Here is a 22,618-nt window from a genome sequence, read left to right on the forward strand (position 1 = left end):
TTTAACTTAATAAAAACTACAAAATTGTATGAGCACAAATCGCAAAAGTGTAGTATTTGCGTAAATAAAATAAGTAGGCGCTTTGACTTCACAACAGGTATTGATTTAAAATCTGACAAACACTATTTTAATGTTTTAGCTATGTAGTGTTTATATTACGTGACTGTGCAGTATTTATTATTGTAATCAAGTACACATATTCTAGAGCATAGTATCGTAGTTTTTCCTAAAACGCCTTTCAATACCTTCCTTTAAACAGTATATAAAAGCGATACTCCACATTATTTAAATATATTCGTTGAGAAACTCTCTCACCAAGCTCTTTGCAATAGAATACGTGGAAACCTTTATAAAACTTCCTCTTTGTCCCAAGGGAAAGCACAGGGAAACATATGTAAAAAGGTTGATAAAACTTTTTTTTTAAAGTCGTATTTTCCGATCACAATCGTTTGATATCAGATCAACACAATCTATTACCTATAAATATTTACTGTATATTATTGGTTGCTAGGAATACCCCAGGTTACCGGAATTCATTTGAATTGCAGTGCATACTGTTGTAAAACTTGCCTAATAGATACAATAAATTACAAATAACACTGAATAACGCCAAAGCACCACCATGCCGCATGGCCAACGTGTAATAGTAATAGGCTAGGTTAATCCTCATGTCATGAAAACAGATACATACCTGGTAATGAGATAGTAGTGTAAGCACACACACTTTTTTTAAGCAATTACAACAGCTCCTATCTCTAGAATGAGAAATATAAAATAGATTAAAAGCGGTATATCGACGACGAAGATAACTAAACACAGTAATAAACAAGCCGAGCATCGGTAAGGATAGGGTATTGATCTAATTTGTTATGCGGACGGGCATCTAATCCTAGGAAGGTTCGTGATAACACCAGCCCGTAGTTTATTTTGCGATCAAATACAAACAACCGATCTATAATTAAAATAAAACACACTGTCCATAGACGGGGCCATATCCCTTCATAAGTTTTATTAAAATTAGGTCAAATAAGGATTTGATAAATTAAAAATCTTACTAAGTAAATTTGGGGTTACCCCTATTATAATGAGTATAGCAGTTGAAAGGAACAAAAGGAAAAATATTAAAAGTATTTTTTAAGACGCGAATATTTATAATGTAAGTTAAACAAGAGGGCAGTTTCTAAGAAATGTTTAAATTCTGGCGAACTCGTTTTCGTTTACAGGAGGGTGAAACAAACCCCTAACTTCATATTTCCGTCTTATTTTCTATAATAACGTGTAAGATTCTTGTTAAAAAGTCATTAAATATTTCCCTATAAAGGAAAAATTTAGAACAATGGTTGACTAATCTATTTAAAATAACAATGTTAATCATTTTCTATCAATCTTTTGTTTTTTTTTTTATCAAACTTTGAAAACCCTTTGACCTTATTTACACTATAATAATACTATGCTAACCAAAGAGTTGATCTTCGAACGCGTCCACGATATTAAGCTAGTTAATAATAACAAAAACCACAGAAATGACCGCACGAAGGGAAGTAAAAGTGAACCAACCTTTTCTTTATGCCTTTACTAAAATGTAATAGCTACGTACCAGCTTCTGGGGCGCATCACGTTCTTTGGAAAATACTTTTATAGACCGCCGTGGGTCAACAAGGGTAAATAATATACCTACATGTGTTGGTATGTGCGTGACTTGTATTAAGAACGGTTATTCATACCCTAACTGATATGCTACCAAATTACTGTAACAAAAAATTAAATAATGCAGGATGCATACGTTTCTTGTCGTAAAGTTCTCGGGACATAAAATCTGAAGACGGTACATGAAGTAAAACATTTTAGGATATTAGTTCTTGAATACAGCGTAAAAAATGTCGAACCTGATCGAAGTCTAGCTACGTGTGCTTTCATTTCATTTGTAATGAAACTGTTCCAACTATATTTGAGTTGTAAATTCAAGAAATGTTTCGAAAAGAAAATCTGGAATGAAGCCAGTGATTTCTTTTACAATCTATGTTCACGCCAGGTCTATTATAGTATAGATAGAGAGAAGTTACATTCTGTATTACGAAATCACAAACCATACCTTCAATTCAACCACCAAACTCTTCAATATAATATTATTACTGAACAATATATGAAACACAGTGTGCATACTAATATTTCAAAAAGTCGCTACGATGCGTATTTGATTATTTAAGAAGTTTCATTTTATTACGTGATTTACTGAAATATTCACTGATTATTATTTACAGCAACTATGTAGTTCACACATTTTGATGTCAAATCTCAATCCTTAAGGCTATATATAAATTCTGCTTAATATACTGAAATTCTAAATTGATCTAGGTAGATACAGTTAATTATGAGAGTGTTACGCGTGTTATTCAGGAGATTAACTCGGCTTGTGTACGGATCTACTCAGAATCCTGTTACGGCATCACTATTATAGATATTATATTATAGTAAAATATATCTAAAACTGATTTCTCCTGTTACTACCTGGTTACCAGGCTACCGAATTATTTAATATGTATAATAATTTTTAATGCTCCAATTAATATTTAATGATTTTTACATAAAATTCGTTTAGGTTCATGTTACTTTACCGCTGATTAAGTTGACCATAAGTAGACCATGACTTGGTCTATTAAACAAAGTATATGAAGCGTCTCCAGATGTTAATGTACTGTTTCGAGTTTCCTTACGTGATCATTACAATGAACCCATTCAGCAAATTCAAATGAAACCATTTTATGTTCAGTTTATGCACGTTTCGTTTTACGTTTTCTTTTACGTTCAAAGTTGTATCGTAGCACTTATCAATGATATTACCGATATAGAATTTTACCTCTTTCAAAATCTCCTTTCAAAGGAACTTGTCTTATTATTGGAATAAAATGCACTTCAATCCTTTTACACATTTTAATACAAATGTTCCAAACATTAAAATAGGCAAATAATATTATATATATATATATATATATATATATATATATATATATATATATATATATATATATATATATATATATATGGAACCTGTTGTAACCTATGGAAAATTAAAACAGAAATATTTTAGATCCTATCATAACACTTAAAATAATAAACGTGCAATGCAACAACAGAGTACCATCCAATTAAATATGTATACGAGAACGGAAGAAACATATTATGTTAAGACAGAAGAATAATAACATAATAATCCTAATTATTTTAGACACAAAATAAATAATTAATACATTAATACAATGGTCCTCAGTATTTACTGGTAATAACATCGGCAAGCATTTTAAAGGGAAATGACATTCTATTGGCATTTACATGCTTATTTATTATAAGACTCAAAAACTAATTGTTGGTATTAATAGAATGTATAAAAAAATTATGGAGATTTATTTGTTTCACCATGAAACGATCTGCTCATTTTTTTTATATGTAGTGATGTCGTAATTTGTTGTTGCTGCACTAGCCATAACTTTAACTACAATCGTGTCCAACAACTACTTCGCTTACGTTTATTTAGTATAATCAAATGAAGTAAATGATTTAAATAAAAATTACTCTCCACAGAATATTTTTTTTTTATTTTCTCACTCTAAAAACAACAGATGTTTTCTTGATTTATCCTTACAATGACTATTTAATCCGGATTTCAATCAAATGCTTAAATTGGTGGAATAATCGCTTTTTATAAAAACTCATTTCTCCACCGCAATACGGAACTGCTTAAAAGATTTCTTCAATCTTACGAAAATATAAACGAGGCAGTACTTTACTTGAAAAATAATCTACCGAAAACAACCCACAGTGTCATAAAAACAGCCCCGTTTGCATAATATTATGCATCACTGCTGTTGTGGTTTTTGACTATAAATAAAAACAACGATGTTTAAAACTCATAGATATAAAAAAAAGGTAATCCTGTTCAACAAAATATTGTTAAAGAAAGCTAATAGATTTTCGATGTAAGGTCATTAAATTTTACAATAACATTTTTAAAGAGTGCTTCGCTTATTGTATTAGACGATTGTACAAAATATTTTTTTAGTAATTAAATACGTTACAAAAATAATACATATCCAAAAAGAAATTGCTAAGCGAAGTATTCAAAAAATTTCATAGTATATATATGGCAACTTCATTCATACAAACACTTAACATCCAGTCACTACATTAGAAGGCGATTTCCCGAGAAACCCTTTTTTATATTATTTTTAGGCTTTCTATGTACTAAGAATATACTGTAAAGATTCAGCCTTTATAAGTTATAATTTCTTTTCAGCAATAAATAGGCCTCTGCTAACTCAACAGTTATTTCTGTTTAATAAGATTAGTACAGATTAGGGGATAGCAATTGCCTTTGATTTATATTCATGTAGTTATCTCTATGAAATAGTTTAAGGCTGAGTTTCATTGGGCTTCATCTATATACATCAAAGAAATCTCGGTAAATATAGTGTCACAATCTTCTATTAAATTTATATTCTACGATAATAGTAATTCTACGATATAATTTAGTTTCTGATTGAAACAATTTAATCACTGTTGCTGGTCATAAAAATTCAAAGAGAATTATTATAAGTTAGCGATAATATATGTAGCAACAAGTTTAATTAGCTGATATGATCTGACAATATTGTTATTACAGAACATTACCATCATTGTTAAAAAGTTAATAAGCAAAATGTCAAAGCGAAATATTACGAGGGACATAATAATGAAGAATTTTCCATTAATTATTGAATATGACATTCCTAACCTAGGCGCTGGGACGTAAAAATCTTTATTATTATAGTAATAATATAATTCCTAGTATATAATTTTATGCTTATTGGGTAGGTATGGGAAACAATTAGACGCTTATGCTGGCTCCGTAATAGTAAGTCATCGATAGATATTTATATGTTTTATTTTATGGATATAACATGTACATTGACGCCAATGATGTACACATTGTATATGCTGCCATTGTACTGAAACCTAAGATATTATGCATTTTGTGTGATTGAGAATATACAGGATTCGGAATACACGCATTATATAACTTTTAAACAGACTACTGCCGGTCTGATTGGATATTACAGTACCACTAGTAATACCTAATCAGTCCGGTGACACGAAATTGTAGCAAATAAAATTAATTGTGTTCAAAAGGTAGCTACAATTACAATACGAGAAAAGCGTTGGCAAAAATAAATAATCACAAGTTATTTTTCTTCTTGTTACCTATTTGACTTAAATAAAAACAAAAAAGTATTTTGAATGCTATAATATATAATGTAAATAAATATATCTTAAAATGCATGTAATATTTTTGTTATTTTGGGGAAAACCCTTTTAAATATTTATCTGTTATTATAGGAGTAGGGTGAGGAGATTTATCACCGCGTTAATCAGATGTCTTGTTATAGGACTTTATTTAGAACATTCCTTTTCTATCATCGATGTACGTTGGAAAGAGATTTATTTCCTAAGTCACCACTAACACCATCCGCCGGTGTAAAAGCAGTGGTGGCACAATATAATATGAGTATAGAATTATGGACACAATAAATTATGGATCATATCATGTGGATATTGATGGAGAAAATTTTCACGATTTGTAAATGAATTTGTTTTTTACTTTGAAGCAAGTGCACTGATGACAAAGTATTTGTTTCGAGTATATTCTATTCGATATCCCGACGGCATTTAATTCATGCTAATGAATAATTAATATAATATTGATACTAATAACTTTATGCATTAAGTTTGTTTTCGTTAATTTTGACAACATTAATACAGAAATCTGCAGAAAGAAAACGAAATCGTAAATTATATGGGACAAAATATCCTCGGTATAAAGTAGAAGAAGCAGTTCCAGCCGAGTGACGACATGCTCCACGCACGTATAGCGAACAAATGACCCATATTCTAAGAGGGCTGTATAAGGTAAGGAAGCTATGAAAATATTTCAAGATAAAGACCAAGTCGCGTAGACACGGAAATTTCGACTGCAAACTAGGTTTAATTACAATTCAGTTAGATTATCTGATACAATTTCATTATTATGTATTTTTATATCATAGTGCCATTTCAGTCATTAGATGATTTTCATATAATTAGCTGATTATATATAATTCTGATAAACTTACAAATATTAATTTATATTTTAGTACAATAAAAAATGCCTTATTATATGATATATAATAATTCACAATTAACAATTATCGTATCACACACAAAAAAAATATCTCTCTTTTTATAGTTTAGTTAAAAAATATGATTACGAATCCCCCATTTTACTCGTTTCAGTTCAAAATAGCCTGCTATCATAGCAATCTCTTGACCTAGAAAGCTCAGTTTGGGCATGAAATATGTTTTGCTATCAAATTTGAATAAAGCGCGGCAGGGCGAGGACAAATAAAATTAACAATCCCCCAGAAGGAAGGTTATCAGGTTAACAGTTGTTGTAATTCATTTAAAATGATAGAACATTAATTTAAAGATAACAAGGTTCAAATAATTTCGTCGGAAGAGCCAACCATTACACATTATGTTTTTATTATGTCAGAAATATGAATATACGCATATTTGCCTAAGTGATCGCTGGAAGCTAAGGTCACATTTATGGCCCCTTTAATAATATACACTTTCTAGTACGTTTACCAATTTACCAACCAATATAAATGCCATTTCAAAATTGTTAGTAATTTAAATTGGTTTATACGATTTTAAACCCTATATGTATTACAATAAGACGTCAGCAATCGAGATGTGCGAGATTAATGGCGGCGTTGATGTGCCAGCCGTTGCTGAGGTTGGAAACTTGCAGAACAAAAAGGCCCCAGAGAATTAGCTCGAGCCATTAACTTTAGAAAATTAGGAATAACTGCCTCCTGTAGACTGCTTAAGTGGTTTAGTAAACGAAACTGGTTCAAATAATACGATGATTTTCTTAAAGATGGGTCTTTGGTTCAATGAGTTATAACTGCCTGAAAATTTAATATCAATTTCAATTGATATTATTAAGATTGAAAACTTAAAAAATAACGCTAAAACTATATAACTATAATTAATATACTAGTACTGGGTACCAATATCGATAGGAAAAAGACATGAGTTTATTTATAAATATTATCGAAAATTACTATGAATTTAATTAGATTTTTCAACTTTAGACATTGATTATAGTGATATCAATTCTAATATAACGACCTCTTGAGATAAATTACTGTACCTCAAAAATTGACGTATAGTAAACTATACACTAACTCGGACATATGTCGATGATAACGAATAATCGTTATGTAATAATACATTTGATAATAATTCTTTAAAAAAAAAATTGTAAATTTTCTCTCGTAAATTTAAGGTTTCAAATATCTAATTTATAGAAGCAATCATGATACAATCTTTATTTGTATAAGAACCATTCAGTTTATTTAATATTTTCTTTCAAAATTCGGCAACATGTCAAAATGTAATGTTTGCATTACGGTCGTTTTGTTTCGTTCCTTATCTCCGCCCCCGCTTGAGAGTGTTGTTTACATTTGATATATCGGGGCCTCACCATCGTCCGGAACACAGCAAATTATGTTACGCTCCCCATCTCCTGTTTTTACGTCATTTATTCCGGAATATAAAAGCGTTATCTTTCCTTAAAGTTTGTATTGAAAACCGCACAAAAAATGGCCATTGTAGTATAAATTAATACTAAAAATTATATTTGGAACGTCCGTAGGCAGCTCGAAATACGAATATTAAGAATTCGTTAATTATCTACAACACATTGTGTAAAATATATTAATAAACCATATTGTAATATAATTATTACCGTATACGCGAAACCACGCATAGAATTGTACCTGGCTACAGCCAACATAAAAGATTGTGATAATGGCTCTGTGAATAAGCTTTTTGTTATATGAACACAAATCAAATGAAACTCCGTAATATGTGTCGCTGATAAACATGCAGAAACCATACGGAGATATGAAAACCGCAGTTTGGATATATTTTAATATCTCTGCTCATAAAATGAATAAATGTTATATCTAAATATAGTATAGTAGAGCATAGCAAAATGTATTTCAATATTTTAACAAAACTTTACTTTGACTATATAAAATAATACTTAATTATTAACATGTGTAGTTCTACAATACGAGTCCAAAATTTAAAGTTTAAGCAGTAATTTGTTTATTTTAAATCATGTTTGATTATATTATATCGGTACATATAGCTTAGCAGTAGTACACAGAATAATATAAAATACAATATATGTTCATATATATTCATGAAAATATGTTATAAATTGACTCTAAATGTATATATAGATAAATAATAGGAGACAATACATCATATGGTGTTGGTTTCTAATATAATAATAAATATAATAAGCTGTTACAACCCTGTCTGAGTTTTCAGTTAAATTAATGTGTAAATCCCGGTTATGGACTTCCATTCTGTTCTATTAAAGCAATATAATTATATTCTAATTTTCCAGTATCTAATCCCAAAAATGCTCTTGGGATTAGATACATGGGTCAGAATGTAAGTCAGTCAGGACGAGTTTTCCGTGTTCTGTCAATACCGTTGATATATGCCCTTAATACCTCACGAAAAATATGTAAGACAACTGGCACTACACTAATTATAAAACAAAATATATAACTGAGACATCCAGTATGAAAGAGTTTTTAATTCATTATTAGTTTTTGAAATATAACGCTGAAATAGACGGAGGCTTCAACGATCAAAATTTGATCAGGAAGGTTCTTTTATGATTTTTTCTGCGAATATATAATTATTCTTTCCAAATCTAATAATACTCTGATAAGCAGACAGAGCGATAGTCTATCAGCATATTTTGTGCACTCGACCTGAACGAGGGACTAGGAAACGGTAGTTAATAACGATTTATGGAACCCTTTTGTTCCACGTCTCTTATCTACGTCGTATGTGCTATTCACGCTTGATTTATTACTCCAGAATGTCAGGAGAGTAAGAAAGAACATGAAGCCTCTCTATTATTGTTGTGAAAGTGATGATGTCGTACTTCAGGAAGCTATAATGGGAATAACACCAATTCGGTTTCCCAAATATTTGGATCAATATTGGAACTGCGACTTAGTTCCATAGTTATTATAGCGAAAATCCGGCGAAATTAAACGACTATTGTTATTATTATTATTTTATATAATTTTAAAAGATTTTTTTTTTGTTATTCTAAACAGGTGTAAATACTGGTAATTTATTAGAGTACAATAATATTAACTTGTGAAATAAGTGTTTTAAGAATACAAGTAATTAGTAATAATAGTTACTTAAATATAGATACTTAAAATAGTACTAAACTAGTTAAGTTTCTTCCCTTCTACCTAAACTTAATCAAATAGTAAAATTCGGTTTCCATTTCAACTGTATTACCTATTCAGAGTTTATTCAGAATTACTATTGTTTTCGCCTTAATTATCATGGTAACGAGAGCTAAACGGTCCCTTAATCACTGATCTTTAATTATTTACTCCAAACTAAGTTGTTTTGTCTGTACTAATGTAATTGGATAAAGCAATACATTTTGTTGTAACTTTGTTAAGTTACGATAGGATTTATGATTACCTTACACTTTGACTATTTTAATTTAGTTTCTTAATAAACATAAACCACACGGCTCTAATATATAAATAAACATATAACAAACTTATTTATTTATTTATTTTATTTATATGTACTTCAATGCACAAAATACCAAGGTAAAGTACATATGGCGGACTTAACGCCTTAACGCATTTTCTACCAGTCAATAATAGGCTGTGCAGAGAAAAACTGTAGGCGGTGCAAATATAATCAATAAAAACAATAGGTCAAAAAAAATATACATATACTAAAAGTAAATACATGTAAACACATGCATGTACATACACAAATACATATATATATATATATATATATATATATATATATATATATATATATATATATATATATATATATATATATATAATATATATCAATCTATAAATAAATATAAAATAAAATATATATTATTCGTATGTCTTTTTTTTTGTATACTATGTAGATGTCAAACAAGCATACCTGCCATCTGATGATAAACTGGCACCTAACCTATAGACGCCTGAAATACCAGGGGTATCATGTCCGCATTGCCGTCCCTAAAATTAACCCTGTGTTTATGAGAAGAACAAATAAATAGCACGAAAATCATGTGAACTCAAGATTATTATACTAAGGTTATACTTAATTTAATCTGAAAGCATAGTTCGCCTGTTACTCACTTAGAGAAGCCTCGTCACTGACTTGTGGTTTTGCCGCAAAAAAGAAACATTCTATAAAGAAAGCCATTTGGTTGGCACATAAAAGAAATAAGTATAAATCAGAGGCGTTGGCCATTACGGCAGGGGCCACGCGTTATTGTGCCCGCTTCGTCACGTTTATACGATGCGAATGTGACAAAATAAGCGATATTACACGACAAACATCGCTGCTTCTGAGCCCGCTGCGATTACTGCCACCCCGAGATCATGACTCGGATAATTTTACTCCCAATTGTCTTAGCAATAATATCGAGGTTCACTATGTTATTTACTTTAACTATATATTATTGGTTTTGATACTTACTTGCCATCAAATAATATTCATATGTCAGTATTTTATATCATTTGTTGTGCCTTTTCATTCTAACTATAAGTATTACATAACAGGAGGATAATATACACCCAGTACTTATTACGTATTATTAACTATTACTAAAATATTTATATAATGAAAAGTAGATATACAAATACTCTTATTTTTTACAAGAGGGGGGACTTAATACGACATAGTATTAAGTCTCCCCTCTTGGAAAAAATAAGATTTACTTGGGTGCATGAACTGACAGCTCACAGCTCCTTCAGCAAGTTGACCGAACCTTCAAACTGGAGCACAGATGAATTCCAATTTGAATCGTGAAATATTTATATATTTATATAGGCTTTTGTGTTATGGGTACTACAACTAATACAAATACTATTATATATTCTTTGATAATTATAGTAAAATGATAGAGTACAGAGATATAAGACCTTAGTTCTCTGGAATGGTAACGTCACTCCGAGCGTCCGTGGAGTTGTTTATATTAGTAGTTGTTATTATTTTCATAGGCGACGGTTGCCACTGTCCATAAGATAGGCTTATTTTCCATTCCAGTCGTTATTTAAAACATAGAAAGAAATGGCTGATCCGGAAAGAAAAAAATATTATTTACGGTGCTCACAAAAGAACTTATTAGAATACGATAGCTGAAAAGTACGGATCGCTGAAAGACAGCGGCCGCCAGCGAAGCATGTGCAGAGCTCATCCGCTTATAAATTATGCAGCAAACGTGGAAAACAATCCCGAGTTTCGCGACAGCAACGTTTCTGACGCACCTACCGAAAATATATTGAATAATAAAATAGCCACAATTGTCATAGCAATGGTGTATTTGCTTAGCTAGAACTAAAACATAGAGTTGGGTCGAATTTAATTTTCAACACATTTCACTCTTCACTCCATTACTTTATCTATTCACATTTCGAAATGTCCACTTACGATTAAATATAATATTAGGAAATAAAAAAATATGTAATAAACAATCGGCGAAAATATTTTTCTAACAGAAAAATAATAATATGCTACATTGAAGATAATTGAAATAATTTCATACAGTAATAAACATTACTTAGATCCGTATAGATAATAAAATATAGGACACGTAAGTTAATTGGGTATGAATAACAATCGGAACAATTAAATGACGGTCTTTAGAATATATTACTTTATATTAAAAAAATATATAATATTATAGTATTACAATTATCACAATGAACAAGGTAATCAGTCATTATTTGACATATTTTAACAATAAACAATCTTACAACGAAGAAATTTTTATCTCCATGTTCAAACAATACAGCCAAGAAAACAACTTATGAGGCTTGTTAAAATTGCGAACATTACAGAGTAATAACAATAAAACAGCTGTTATGACTATGTTATCATGAACAAAAATGACACACTGCCAAAGGAAATTTCAAGTGTCATTTACTGAAGATTCGTTGGATATGTTACAGGTGTATTAAGCGTCATGAGTTATGAAACAAAGCCTGTGAAGGTTTGTTTTGTTACGGGTGCGCGCGGGTCGTAGCATCCAACGGTTAATGACGCGGAAAATTCTGGAAAATTCCGGGCTCAACATGGCGCGGTTGGCGATACCGTGGATTATGCACCGTAACATTATTACAGCTGGAGGCTAGGCTTCTTGACGCCGAATTACTACCCAAACCTGTTACATAATAATAAATGTAAATTGAAATACCTACCTATCTAAAGCTACTGGCTAGAACGCGGTTAAGTCTGTAGTAGTATAGCCTGTACTTGATAGAGATATTCAGTGGATTACGTATACAGTTGTAAATATAATTTATTTCGTTCCGATTGCAGTTGCGGGGGCGGTATAGGTCCAACAGAAATTGTTAGTATTTTAACAGATTTAATTTTGGATATGTTTTTTGCTAGTAGTTCTATTGTTTACTCTTCTGTATATTGTTTTATATTATGTATGTTGTTTAAATGTAGAGATGTAGAATGTCTTAAATGTAATGGATTAAGGGACCGTATTAGGCACATTGATTGAAGTAGAAAAAGTATAATCCATCACATTTAAAATAAGTATTGTTGCTAAGTAACAGTTTGTGTGTAACGTGCAACTGCAATTGGAACGAAATAAATTATATTTACAACTGTATACGTAATCCACTGAATATCTCTATCAGTACTAGCCTAGGCGAAAATTTATGAAAATGTACGTTTTATATACATTTTCATAAATTTTGTCATGGAATTTATCACGAACAGAATGGAATTACAATTTATCAATGCTTAATTTACATTTTGAGATCTTATTTTATGTCATCCAACATAAGACGTTTGAAGTAAGTATACATGCACAAAAACGAGCTAACAGAAATGCAATTGTTTTTTATGCTGATAATTTAGTATCTGTGCTAATTGAACTTGAAATTTTCATGTCTTGTTTGTAATAGATTGATGTCAACATTTGATATTTGAGTTCATTCTTATCAAAAAACAAATGTATGTATATTTTTTTATACGTATTTACTTTTACTAGCTGCTAAGGTTATCAAAATAATTACATAGATATTAATTACTCTGTTTTCACAGTACAAATTGGAGTCTATCTCTCTGATTACTACCATGTTCACTGTTACTAGTGCGTACTTTAATCCTTTATGTGTTTATTTGGAATACAAATTGCTCATTCCATTGTTAAATCTCTCGGTGTACCATACAACCAGCCTTAGGAAAGCCTGTGGTATATTGCTGTGTCAAGTCTAATTTAAGTTTACATTAAAATCAAATACCTTGAATAGTTAAATAACTCTTTTAATTAAAAATTATTTTGTAACATTTTTTGTAGTGTTTTAAATTTGAGAATAATTAAAAGTTTCAGTTATCAATGATAGCTTTTATGCGATACTTAGAATTAGGTAATATGCATAAGAAAAAACAAATCGTCAAATCTTCAGTCGTTTATTGAATACAATTCTATAACCATTTTCCCTAAATATTAAATTTCTTATTTTTTTAGTATTCGTAAGTATCTTAATCACCAACTTCTACTTTCAAATAACAAGTTCGGTTTAGATCTGAATTGTGTGTATTATGTTTGAAAATATACAATGTATAAACTCATACTTTTATGAGATACGAGTAGGTATATATACCTACTTGAAAATCTAATACGAATTCTCATTTCTATACCTATAGTGTAACAAAGCTATTGAGGCACAACGTCGTTCATTTCAGCAGACAATATAGCCATGAGAAAATCTAATCTGATCCTGAAAATTTTCCTACCGACCCTCATTACCATTCAAAGGCACACAGAAAAGAACGGAAAAATTCTCCATGACGGAAATTTCATGTAAATTGGGTGAAGTACGCGACTGTTGCTTTCTTGAAATTGTGTTGGAGCATTGTGCTATTGTCGTAGCAGACATTGTGATCTGTCAGAGTAAGTTGAACTTAATTTAGATGTTCCGCTTATTTTCGCAAAGCTAGTATTTTTAATCAAAATTACTACTAACACTTAAGATTGATTGTGGTTATAGTAATAGCATGATACTACGGGTTTGTTTGTGTTGGAAATTGGGTCGGTATTGCGTACCCACACAACTGCGTTCAATTTTACAACACGCCAACACTCGAGGTGGGACGTGAGCAGCGTAACAATGTTTCTCCAAGCGTTTACCCAGTCACAGGGGTGTTATCTATCACACATGCCTAAGACATGTCCATTTTTTTAAATAACGCTACTCTTTAAAGGATTATATTTTATTGAGAAACCAAAAATAATTAAAACATGTAAAATGAATGCCTATTTTATACATATAAGATACCGTATACATCTACAATGTTTGTGGGAAGATCATTTTCTTAGTATATTTATATGATCATAAAATTATTATTGATCATATACAACATTATATTAACCGCCGAGTGAAGAATCCGAGCCGAGAGAACTGTATTCCGAGATGAACAATATTATAATATAATATACAATATTGTTTATATATGTAGAATAGTGTACATACCAACCTTGTTTAAAAAACTCTAAATGACAGTGAAACTCAGGGTGGTTTAAAAGAAACCGTAAAACAGACAGACGTGTACAGAGATTTTATTTTGTACTATTTAGAGATAGATGATAAACATATTTTTATCATCTATCTCTAAATTAACAAAATATAATATTACTTATCACTGCCGCATGCATAAATGTATTCTCTCGTGTATAGTTATGACCATATCGTGTGCCATAATGGATATGGCATATATATATCCATTATGGCACATAGCATACACACATGGTATACATAGCTATCACACAACTGTAATAAACGGAAATATAATTAGACTAAATGCTCCTGAACCTAGTCTATTAATCAAGTTTGAGATATTTTTGAAACAGTGAAAAATAAGGAGAGGAACATTCAACGTCGTAACAAGACTTTTAATTTTAAGAAATACTAAGAAATGTAATTTAATTTATTTGTTATTCTAAATTACATTAAGAGTTCACGGACGAAAAGGGTTTTACATTTTCGATGTTTCTGCTTTTTTGGTCCGATGGTCCTCTTATCTTGGATCGGATCCACTCCTCATGCGCAATAATATATCGCTTGAATCACCGAATCTCGCCAATGGGTATACTTCTCTTTACGTAAATCACGATAGGATTCTAATAACTTATAGATTAATTAAAATCTATAGACAAATAAATGATGGGTTGATCTATAGATACTATCTACCTAAGCATGAAAAAAACGAGATGCTAGACGTTGTTGTCTTGTACTATGTTAAACACACGCTAGCGAAAATCTATCTACCTATAAATTCTTTTGCTGCCAGTTTAGACCTATAGACAGCCTCCATTAAAATCAAAGACAATCGGTTTCTAAATATCCTCATGTTTAACGAACACACAACAGCGAACAGGACTATTTTTCAGTGTTCCCGCCGAGCTAAATATACCACAACTGTTTTAATATTGCCCTTGAAATAGGTGTCACATGTAGTCCGTTTTACACTGCATAAACTGCCAGTAGGTATTCTAATCAAGTAATAGCAACAAAATGCCTCCTCTTTATTTCACATATGAGCAATGACAGACAGTATAATAAAGGCGCTCGTGCTCAGACTAGTAAGCCATTTATATTTCCTCATAAAATATAGTTAGTATGTTATTTTGTTAAGTACGTATACCACAATAAAACTGCAATGCTAACCATAGCTTCAACATTACTAGGTACGAGTACAAAATAAAATATTCTACTGAAATATAAAATTTAATTAAATGAACACAAAGCTCAAAAATACTTGTCTAATTTATGTATAGTGGATAGCAATAGTAGAAATTTATTAGACCAATGTTATTATTATTTTTACAAACATATACACAATTTTTTTTGACATTTATTTTACTATTCGGTTCTATGTAATGGTAATATGAAATCAAATTCAATTGTTTAAAATATACTATTAATAAAAGTAAGAACTATATAAACATAGTGTCAGTAAGATATATTAAAAATAAGTCGTTATAATGATTACTGAGCGTTTTAGAAAATGAAATCTGAACTTAAATGTATTAAACAAAGAAATCGATAAGATTTTAAAGCCCAAAAAGTTAGGAAAGTACTAAAATTTAATAACGGCTCACAGTTCAGGGGACACCACAGTTTATTGCAGCAATTACTACCCTTCATCTCGAAAATACGGAAGATTGGTTCTGGTTTTATGGGTTTTCGGTAGCCGCAGTTATTGGCATCATTATTTAAATTTCTTTATACTTAGTAAATCTTGTTATATTCAAACTACCGGTTCTTCGATTTTCGCACAAATTCGTCGACGCCACTATACATAAAGGAACGGCTGAATAGAATTCAGCTGAATAGCTTTTCTACAAAAATGTTTAGTCATATATGTTTCTTGATAAAGAAATATTGCTTTTTTGTCTATACTTCAAAAACCACTAATGCTATAGAAAGGACATTTATCCAATCTTATTGGAAAAAGAAATTGAAAAAATAGTGTTACTTCCGAAATATTTGCTTTACATAATCTTGTTTTCCATATCATTTACACAAATATATATCTGAACATAGTAGATACTTTAAGTAAATAAATTATATTCTAATTCTTAAATAAGTTGTTTAACTTGGTGTGCAACTCTGAATCACACTTGATCAGTTTTTTATTTAAGTACAAAATCAGTTAAATATGTATATTCGGTTGAGCGGATTCGCATCGCATCTAATTGAAGTTAACTGATGCTGCTCACCTTGATGCAGGGACTAAAACCCCAGTAACTTATGAAAATATCTTCTCAATAATAAAGTTTATCCCCGAAATTATATACAATTTAAGGCACTGCAGAAACCTAACGAAGAAATATTTTTCAACAGTCACGTTTTTGACATTTCTTTTGAACTTTTATACAAGTGTCGACCCTATCATCAACGAAAGTGCCTCCCTTCAATACCTCATTACTTGTACCTTTTTCAAAGCTATATTGCAAGTAGACAACTCATATATTAAAAAATATGTTTCACAGGAAAACCGTTTTTACTGAATACCTTTTAAGAGCCAATATGCTTTGCGACATCTAAGCGATCCTAAGAAAGGGTTGTCACTTTATATAAAGCTGATGTCGCCGCAAACGACAGTTAATGGCGCCTAAAATTCACAATATGGCACCGCTAGTATATTCATATTTACAATACAGTTATTAGGGTATTAGTAGCGAGTTTTTATTTTATTTTCTTCATGTACGTAAGCAAAATGAACATGTTCATCGGGTTTTAGAATTCAGCAGAAAAACTATTGTTACATATACATGTCTTAACCCTTTAGTATAGACATGTTCATCGAAAAATATATTTATTTATTTATAAGACTGCATCTGTAGCCACTATTAATGACTTATATTTAATATTTGAAAAACATTGTTACAGTTTAAAGACCGTTATAAGAGAATTGTTTTTGTATTGATTTATCATATTTTCATTGCCTTATACTTATATAATTAAGTATATGGTTTTACACAACGTTACTTTTACATGTGAAATTTCTAATATAAACTTTCTAATTATTTATTAAATGAAAATATCATTTCTAAGAATTAAGAATTCTCACGAATACAAATGTTTCCTCTTTATTATATATGTCGATTTTACACCAATTTCAAAAGTCCTATCACCATTAGAATAACCGACCAATAAAATCCCTCTTCAACATATGATATATTTATTACTAGAAAAATGTGTCAAAAATGTACCATGCGAAGTCGGGACCGGTAGTGTTATTCTTTTGTTTTGGATACTTGAAATATAAGGTGAAAATCGAGGCATTCATGACTTGGATTTGTCATATTTCTACATAAAATTATCTATATATTTTCAATCAACCTAATATTAATTGTGGTATATTGTGTAGCCTATTTATTTGTTTTGTCATCATAAAACTTTATCTAAAGTACATTGACGGCAGTTGTATTGTTATATATATATTTAAAATCTTATTACTGCTGGTTGTTCCAATATTAAGAAATTATTGAGACTAAACTCAAAAGTTGTAATAATATTGTCACTACTTACTAATTTACTTACGTAATGAGTTCCGAAATTAACGTAGTGTAACCCAATAGAATTACAGAAATCCGGCGACCATTAATATTTCAGTAATTTGAATATAGTCCAAACACTAACTTTGAACAAAGTTTCCAAATATGGACCAAGCGTTCAGAACAACGTCACATTTCCAAACCGCGACCCCGTACTGCTTTTAATTAATTCAGGGAAATAAATTTCCTCGTTGCAGGTTCTGTGGCTCTACTTTTTACAAAATAATTAATTTCAAAAGACGAAACAAGAGAACGGAGGTAAATTCTTTGTAAAGAGCTGCCATGTTATTCTTTCAATGAAAAAGGGAAATCAATTTTTAATAGCCCGTAGGTACGCAGTAAGTATTTATGCAAAATTTAAAGTCAATTGTTTTCTTTGGGAAATAATTTGTTCTAAAATATAAATACCTGCCTAACATCTTACATATATGCATGAGGCTTACATATAAGAATACTGATGGTGGTCTAGCGGTTCAGCACCTTCTGCCTTACTTGCGATGGTCACGGGGTCGATTCCTCGAGTGTTTCAATTGTAATCATGAGTATAATTATTTGTATCCATCTGGGTGTTTTGTATGTAAATTATGTAAGTATTTACAATAAAAATAATATTGTCTATGTATTAATATCATTAGTCTAGTACCAATTACACAAACTATGCCTATCTTTATTAGACCTCTGGCGCATGGTTTTCCCTATACGGGATGTGTCATAAGTAAATATATTCCGTGTATTACTAATGCTCAAAATATATAAAGATATCAAAAAGATAAGCAATTCGAAACATCATCATTTGAACTTACTGTATCATATCGCACTTCCTCAATTTCAGATTAAAAAATATGTAAAACAAATCACTATGACTACAGCAATATATAGTACATAAAATAAAATGTCACATTCTAAAATGAATAGCGTTGTATTATTCACATTGCAGATACCTTTCTAACCTATTTCATCTGTGCTTTCTAACAACAATGCTATCACTGGAGATATGAAGGTGTGGGACAAATACTTTTGTTGGGCTTCCAAATATTTGTTCTCTGCTACTGAAAATGTAACAAATAAACGATATGTTATGGGTAAAAGCAACACTATTGTGACTCGTAGTAATAGTTAGTGAAGCGGAAAGTTACCACTTACATTTTCTTTTCTATTATGTAACAAATAAAATATTTAGTAGGTGTATATATAGTTATATATACCATATACACCTGCGATTTCTTTCGCAATCGTCCGCCTTTTTCTCACTTCGTTTTCCACACAATTGTATGGTATGGTACCGTAAAGTTTAGCTATTATTTGCTATTAAACAAAATTGTTCAATGGCAAATAATAGCTAAACTTTACGGTACTGTACTAGATTAAACATATTGACAATAGGGTGGTCCTTTTAAAATTCTAATTATTTCCGCTAAATTTTTATTATAAAATTATACGTAGACATGTTGAAATTGTAATATTAAACCATGAACGTGCTTTAAAATATTACTTAATCCAATAAAATATGTCAATATACTTATATACTTTCATATCGATATAATGCATAAAATAAATTGGTAAAATACAGTGCAGGCTGTAGGCAATATAGAGTAAAACCTGAATTTAATAATAACTGAAATGTTGTTTCAATAATTACATATAAATCTGTACAAGGGAGACCATTAGAATCAAATTAAATTTTAATACTTTTTATTATTTAAATGATATATCAATTAACTATAAATTTGGACAAACCAGAAGAGAATATAAAAATTATTTACTAAATAAAACTTAAATAGAAGCTCTTTTAAATAATCTTTTTTTATGTAGGTACATTCATTCGGAAGGCTATTCCAGTAGAAGAATATAATAATAATAAAATAAATCCTGAACAATTCACACAGCATCATCTAGTTTCATGCTAAGTAGAACTTTTGTTACGTGTTAACAACTGATAGAATACTAGAGATATAATACTTAACGTTCTTTTGTAAGTACATACATAAGATACAAAGCAAACACCCAGACCAATACGAACCTACGCATGGATATAAATGTTTACACTGTACGTAAAATTGAACCAGTGACCATCAGAAGTAAAAAGTAGACCGCTAGACCATGACCACTATGATACAAATATGTGAATACAAACTACCAAACATTGGAGTCAAAATATTAAGTATACATTTGGATGAGTCACTGAATAAGAGAAACTAAACAAATAAGTCGTAGTGATTAAAGCTGACCAAAACCTACACGCATGTTCACGAGTATGACAAGACGAAATAACAGCACCACTCAGATAAATCGGTAACCGTCGCCTATATACATGAATAGCACTAATCTTATCTTTCAACCGAAACATATCTTAGATAGGTAACAGGACAGTTTTTATGTTGATTTTTATATTATAATTTGGGTTATTATGTGTAATAGCACCTACAGACGTAAAAATTACGCACCTAAAAAATTGTTTAAAATACATAAATAATTGTTACTCTTTTTCCTTGTAGTATAATTGTCGATTTCGAATTTCGAAGTTAAATTAAATTTAAATATGACTTCGGGTCTTATTGTGGTACTGGGGTTTGAGTTATTAAAGAATATTACTCAGACATAATCACAATATTGAAATATCTACAAGAGAATAATTATTTTGACATTAGTTACAATTTTTGACATTATATTCAATGTTAGAATTTTATTCAGTCTTCGTTAATGAACAAGTTGGCAATAGTCTTTAAAATTCGTATTTAAATACGTAATATTCGAAATTAATGTCTGCCCTAAGTGTATTATAACTTATCTGTAAATAAGAATTGAGAAACATCTAAGTAATAATTATTTGATTAGAATAATTCAAGCAAAATAATTGAATAAGAAACATTTTATAAGAACTAACTTCTCGAATTTAATCAAAATTTCCAGCTATTTTCCAGTTGTTTGGAAAATGTTTTAGATTACTTCTGGGAGTACAAAAGATGAATTAGATTACGGCTGATGAAGAAATTGATGGATTATAAATAAAACAATTTGTTCCTGTAGACATTTGATGTAGGTACAATGAACTGATGAATTGTTAATTAGAAATATAACAAACAAAGTTTATTACAAACATAAAATACATTATCATCCGGAATGTCATCTGAATTTCTTGTTTTAATACATTTTAAATTCAAGTATTATAGAAACTAGTTTAAAATTAAAACAATTTGTAAAATGTAAAAAGAGAGTAAACGCAGTATTATAATATTATGAATATCTCTGTCATATTTAAATAAATATAATGCTCATGAAACGACGTCAATTACCTGATAAATTACATTGTTATGGCCCGTCCACACGCACAAGTTGTTTTCACGACTTTTGACGATATCTCACTACGAATATTAAGTTTATTATATTAAATCCTGGTGAATTATTGTATTCATATGGTAATATATCATACTCTCAAGATATTACAAATAGACGAATCGTGAAAAGATATTACGATTCGTTCTTTTTGGTCGAGGTTTATCTACGAACAGCGAGAGTTAGAGAATTCAGTCTGAATTTGAAACAAATGGAATCCAATATTTATCATTTATCGAATATACTGACTTAGAGCTGATTTGATCCCGTCAAAAGTGAGTCACTGAGAAAACAAGAACAATGCATTATATTTAGTTGCTATTAATTCACGATTCGTTGATATGTGAATGAAGCCTTAAGTACGCAGATAGCAACACTGGCGCCGTTGTGTCGCGTCAGGCCATCTCGCGTCAATAAAGGAAGCCAAATACCAATCAAAGCATGGCATGCAATGGGGCCCTTTAATGGATTATTATTCTTCCAGTTACGAATAATAAGCTAACTGTATGTATATTTTAGTTTCATATTATCCTTATCATTACTAATATTATAAATGCGAAAGTAACTCTGTCTGTCTGTCTGTCTCGCTTTCACGCCAAAACTACTGAACTGATTTAAATGAAATTTGGTACCCATATAGTCTAGACGCCGAGGAAGGACATAGGCTACTTTTTAATGCGAAAAAAGGGTTGTAAGGGGTTGAAAATGGTAATGCAAGGTTATCTTTATGCGGTTGAATACACACTTATTATAATACTGGCTTAACTAAAAAATTAGATATTTTGGAAAGTCTACTTTATAATTGTGGTATTAAGTCTATATTCAAAAATTTTTAATTTCTGAATTACACCAGTATTGTACTAGATATGCGACTTATTAACGCTCATATGTCATAAATAAACATATATGTCATTTGTATAAGCAGCGCGTCAGCTCGCTTTTTTGGGTCAGTTTAATAAATACCTTACTAATATTATGAAAGTGAAAGTGACTCTGTCTGTCTGTCTTAAAAGCCAAAACTTCTGAACTGATTTAAATGAAATT

The 22,618-nt window shown here is 30.3% G+C and overlaps 1 protein-coding gene across 6 annotated transcripts in view; it reads right to left on the reverse strand.

Moving 5' to 3' along the window:
* Nucleotides 1–22,618, reverse strand: part of LOC131843472 (very low-density lipoprotein receptor) — a 188,509-nt gene that overhangs the window by 150,630 nt on the left and 15,261 nt on the right. The gene's annotated exons all lie outside the window — the stretch shown is intronic.

Source organism: Achroia grisella, unplaced genomic scaffold (genome assembly GCF_030625045.1).
Source record: "Achroia grisella isolate CSIRO2021 unplaced genomic scaffold, CSIRO_AGI_Agris_v1 utg308, whole genome shotgun sequence".
Taxonomy (NCBI): Eukaryota; Metazoa; Arthropoda; class Insecta; order Lepidoptera; family Pyralidae; genus Achroia; species Achroia grisella.